Source organism: Saccopteryx bilineata, chromosome 3, assembly GCF_036850765.1.
Source record: "Saccopteryx bilineata isolate mSacBil1 chromosome 3, mSacBil1_pri_phased_curated, whole genome shotgun sequence".
NCBI lineage: Eukaryota > Metazoa > Chordata > Mammalia > Chiroptera > Emballonuridae > Saccopteryx > Saccopteryx bilineata.
In genome coordinates this window covers 140,921,699-140,927,698 of record NC_089492.1, presented here as the reverse complement: position 1 = coordinate 140,927,698, position 6,000 = coordinate 140,921,699, and positions in this window count along the sequence as shown.

Genomic DNA, 6,000 nt, shown 5'->3' with positions numbered 1-6,000 from the left:
TAACCAAACTTCCAGATGCGGAGTTCAAAATAATGATTGTAAGGATGATAAGGGATCTTAGAACAACAATGGATGGTCATTACAAACACCTAAATAAAGAAATAGCAAGTATAAAAAAGGATATTGAAATATTAAAAAAGAAGCCCTGGCCGGTTGGCTCAGCGGTAGAGCATCGGCCTGGCGTGCGGGGGACCCGGGTTCGATTCCCGGCCAGGGCACATAGGAGAAGCGCCCATTTGCTCCTTCACCCCCACCCCCTCCTTCCTCTCTGTCTCTCTCTTCCCCTCCCGTAGTCATGGCTCCATTGGAGCAAAAGATGGCCCGGGCACTGGGGATGGCTCCTTGGCCTCTGCCCCAGGCGCTAGAGTGGCTCTGGTCGCGGCAGAGCGACACCCCAGAGGGGCAGAGCGTCGCCCCCTGGTGGGCAGAGCGTCGCCTCTGGTAGGTGTGCCGGGTGGATCCCGGTCAGGTGCATGCGGGGGTCTGTCTGACAGTCTCTCCCCGTTTCCAGCTTAAAAAATATATATATATTAAAAAAGAATGGGTTGGAGATGACAAATATAATATTAGAAATGAAGACCACAATGGAAGGAATTCAAAACAGGATGGATGAAGTTCAGGATCGAATCAGCGAGTTGGAGGACAAGTTGAATGAAGCCATGAAAGCAGAGAATAAAAAAAGAAAAGACACTCAAAAAGTTTGAGGAAACTCTTAGAGAGCTCTATCACAACATGAAGAAAAATAACATCCACATCATAGGGCTTCCTGAAGAAGAAGAGCAAGAACAAGGGATAGAGACTTTGTTCAATCATATCATAGATGAAAACTTCCCTAAATTAATGCAGGAGAAACTCTCACAACATGAAGAGAAATAACAGAAATAACATCCGCATCATAGGGTTTCCTGAAGAAGAAGAGAAAGAACAAGGGATAGAGACTTTGTTCAATCATATCATAGTTGAAACCTTCCCTAAATTAATGCAGGAGAAACTCTCACAAGTTCTAGAAGCACAGAGAACTTCATTAAAGAGAAACCCAAAAAACCTACACCAAGACACATCATAAATAAAATACCAAAGCTAAGTGAAAAAGAGAAAATATTAAAAACTGCTAGAGAAAAAGAGGCTATGACCTAAAAAAAAACCCCATCAGGATGACATCAGATTTCTCAACAGAAACACTTGATGCCAGAAAGGAATGGCAAGAAATATTCAAAGTAATGCAGAACAAGAACTTACAACCAAGACTATTTTATCCAGCAAGGCTATCATTTGAAATTGAAGGAGAAATAAAAAGCTTCTTAGACAAAAAAAAAAACAAAAACTCAAGGAATTAATTAAAACCAAACCAAATCTGCAGAAAATGTTAAGAGGCCTGTTATAAACAGATCAAAGTGGGAAAAGAATATGGCAAAAGAGGAATACAGATTTAAAGAATAAAATGGCAATAAACAACTACATATCAATAATAACCTTAAGTGTAAATGGATTAAATAATCCAATCAAAAGACATAGGGTAGCTGCATGGATAAGAAAACAGGACCCGTACATATGCTGTCTACAAGAGACACACCTTAAAATAAAAGATGCACACAGACTGATGGTAAAAGTATGGAAAATATATTTCATTCAAATGGGAATGAAAAAAAAGTTGGGGTAGCAATACTTATATCAGACAAAATGGACTTTAAAACAAAGGATATAGTAAGAGAAAAAGAAGGTCACTACATAATGATAAAGGGAGCAATCCAACAGGAAGATATAACTATTATAAATATCTATGCACCTAATATAGGATCACCTAAATATATGAAGCAGACATTGATGGATATAAAGGGCGAGATCAACAGCAATATTATAATAGTAGGAAATTTAAATACCCCACTAACATCACTAGATAGAGTCTCAAGAAAGAAAATTAACAAAGAAACAGCAGACTTAAAGGACATACTAGATCAACTCGATTTAATAGATATCTTCAGAACCTTTCACCCTAAAGCAGCAGAATATACATTCTTTTCAAGTGCTCATGGTAATTCTCTAGGATAGACCACATGTTAGGGCACAAAAGTGCTCTCAACAAGTTTAAGAAGATTGAAATCATATCAAGCACTTTCTCTGATCACAATGGCATAAAACTAGAAATCAACCTCAACAGAAAAGCTGAAAAATACTCAAACACTTGGAAACTAAATAGTTCGTTATTAAATTATGAATGGGTTAACAATGAGATCAAAGAAGAAATTAAAAAAATTCCTAGAAATGAATGATAACAAGTATACATCAACTCAAAATTTATAGGACAAAGCAAAAGCAGGCCTGAGAGGGAATTTCATGGCATTACAGGCATACCTTAAGAAACTAGAAAAAGCTCAAATAAACAACTTGAACCTGCATCTAAATAAACTAAAAAAAGAACAGCAAGTAAACCCCAGAGCTAGTAGAAGGAAGGAAATAATAAAGAGCAGAGCAAAAATAAATGACATAGAGGCTAAAGAAACAATACAGAGAATCAATGAAACCAGGAGCTGGTTCTTTGAAAAGATAAACAAAACTGATAAACCTTTAACCAGACTCACCAAGAAAAAAAGAGAGAGGACTCAAATAAAAAAAAACTAGAAATGAGAGTGGAGAAATAACAACTGACACAACAGAAATACAATAATATTGTAAGAAAGGACTATGAAGAACTATACGCCAAAAAACTAGACAACCTAGATGAAATGGACAAATTCCTTGAAACATAATCTTCCAAAAATTAATCTGGAAGAATCAGAAAACCTAAACATCCAATTACAACAAATGAGATTGAAACACTTATCAAAAAACTCCCGCCTGATCTGTGGTGGTGCCGTGGATGAAGTGGCGACTTGAAATGCTGAGGTTGCCAGTTCAAAACCCTGGGCTTCCCTGGTCAAGGCACAAATGGGAGTTGATGCTTCCTGCTCCTCCCTCCATTCTCTCTATCTCGTTCCTCTCTTTCTCTTTCTTTCCAATAAAAATGAATAAATAAAATCTAAAAATATATAAAACAAACACAAAACAAAACTAAAATTCCCAACGAAGAAAAGTCCTGGGCCTGATGACTTCACAAGTGAATTTTATAAAATATTCAGAGAAGAACTATGTCCTATCCTTCTCAAGCTATTTCAAATAATTCAAGAGGAAGGAAGACTTCCAAGCTCCTTTTATGAGGTGAGCATAATTCTGATTCCCAAACGAGGCAAAGACAACACAAAGAAAAAAAATTATAGGCCTATATCCCTGGTGAATATAGATGCTAAAATCCTTAACAAAATATTAGCAAACCAGATCCAAAAATATATGGAAAAAATTATACAACATGATTAAGTGGGATTTATTTTGTGGAGGTTAGGTTGGTACAATATTCACAAATCAATCAATGTGATTTATCACATAAAAAAAAGAAAAACCAAGATGACGTCAGAGTAATGGCGGGGTAGGAAGCAATACCGATAAATCTCCCCCAAAACTCAACAAGATCTTCAACCAGAAACAGAAAAACCTATCCTTGGAGCCTCCAGATGTTTCACAATACACCTGAAGGTATGGTCGAGCGAAAAATTGGCTAAATATATAACCAAACCCCGAAGGAAATAGAGAGTAAGAAATGCTCCACCTTCCTCACTAACCTAAACAGGACGGCTTTCTCTGGAAACTGTGAATATAGAAACTGAGGTGGGCAAAGGGGGTGAATAGATCCAGGCCGTGGAACAAACGACTGAACCAGGCTGTGGCACAGAGATCCAAGCCAAGGAAAAACTGTTCTTCTGGCAACCCGGGCAATACAAGCTAACACTCGTGCCAAACCCAGACAAAGAAAGACAAGCGGGGCAGCCATTTTACCCGATCTCCTGGTCGGTGTGCACAGATAGTGGGCGAGAGATTCCTTCCGAAGCCCAGGGAGTGGGTGCCCATGTTACCCCAAAGAGAGGCAGAGTAAGAGGCCTTTGGGTGGGCTGAAAGCGGAATCTCTGGGCAGCCCCAGTGCCCTGGGAAAGCCGCACAAGAGAGGGAGCAAGAACTAATTCCAATGGAGAAATTTTTGCGTGCCGGTAGGGGATTCACTCACAGGGAAACGCGGCCGGCCTGATATCCTGGTCTGCGCGCGCAGATAGCAAGAGATTCCTCAGAGTGCCTCGGCAGTGCGCGCCCGTGTTATCGCACAGAGGGGTAGAGTAAGGGGCCTTTGTGTAGACCAAAGCGGAATTTGGGGCCACCCCAGCGCCTTGCAAAAGCTACGCATGGGGACGGAGCAAGAGCCAATTCCAAGGCTGGAACTTTTCCATGCGGTTGAGGGATTCACTCAGAGCGTGAGACTGCTGGCCAGATATCCTGGTCTGCGCGCACAGATAGTGAGCGAGAGTTTCCTCCAAGCGCCCTGGAAGTGGGTGCCTGCCTGTGTTACCGGACAGAGTGACAGAGCCAGAGGTCTTTGAGTGGGCAGAAACCCCTCCTGATTATGCTAGCAGCTCTGACTGACTGAGCCCTACCCAGAGCCCTGTGCTGAGTGGAAATAGAGTGGGGAGTTGCCAGCTCTTTGAGCCTCTTACTATCCAGGCAGAGGCAGCAGCAACCCCATACCTGGATTATCAGGCTACTAATTGAGGAAGGAAAGACTAGGAGAAAGGCTCCAGGAACACGGACTCTCTCACTGTCAGAGCCTATAAATGCTAATGAGCCTCGACTGCCAACGAGACTAAAGCACAATACATGACATCGCCATAGAGACTTATCAACTGCAAACCTCTACCTGAGTGTGCCAAAGGGGCAGGGGTACAGAGTCACCGACCAGGAAGAGGGAGAGAAAAGAAAAAGCAGGAAGATAACCTCTCAAAATCAACAATAATCCGCAGACTTTATAAGCTATCCCATTTTATTATATTTGTTCATTTGTTTCTCTTATCTTCATTCTTGATATTTCTTTTCCTCCTCCAATTTGGCCGATTAACTCTCTGCCGGTCTTACTCTCTCCTCTCCTTGAACTACACTACCCATAAGTGTGACATCTCCCATTAACTTTTCTCTCCTCTTCCTTTCTCATTATGAGGGTTGCACTGAAAAACCCTTAACTCTCTCTCTCTCTCTCTCCTCTTTTTTCTTCTTTTAGTGGTTCCCTCTTTTTTTTTCTCTCTCTCTCTCTTTCTTTTCTCCATCTATATTAGTTTCTTCCTTTCTCCTTTACATCTCCTCTCATTCAAACCTCAATAACAAACAAATTATCTTATCTGGGACTCAAACTTATGTTTGTGGCATTTTGGGGGGTTTTTACTTCACCTTTTTAACTCACTAGCAGTGCTCCCATCCCTGGCTCTCCATTTTATCTAGTTTCTTTTCAACTAAATTACAATAGTAATTTTTTAATTTGTACACCCATTTTTCTGTTTCCCTCTTATTCCTCTCATCATAACTCTTAGTCAACCAACACCTAAAAGCAAATCATTTTATTGTTGACCCAAATTTTTTCTTTATTTGCTTTTTGTAGGTCCATACCCCCTTCTTTTTTTTTTTTTTTTTTTTTTTTTTTGCTTCTCTACTACATTTCCCCAATCCAGGCCCACCATTACAAGCATTGTTTGTTATAATTCACAGTTCACCACAAGATTTTCTCAAGAAAGAGGGGAGAAGAGAGGAGAGGAAAAAAGGAGGAGGGGAATAATTTCCTTTTTAAAAAATGTTTATATTACTTTATTTTTCTTTATTTCATTATTAATTTTTTTAAAAAAACAACTCTTTTCGTTTTTTTATTTTTTAACTATTTATTCTTTATTAAATCTCATTAATACTATCAACAAAACCACCCTCAGATGCCATTAAAGAAGAGAAAATCGAATATCATGGATACAAAAGAAAGAGAGGTAACACAGCTAGATGAGGAAAAATCTATGGAGAAAAAATTTAATATATTGGAAACCTTGGAGCTAAGTGACAGAGAACTAAAGATAGAAATCCTAAAAATCCTCCGAGATATACAAGAAA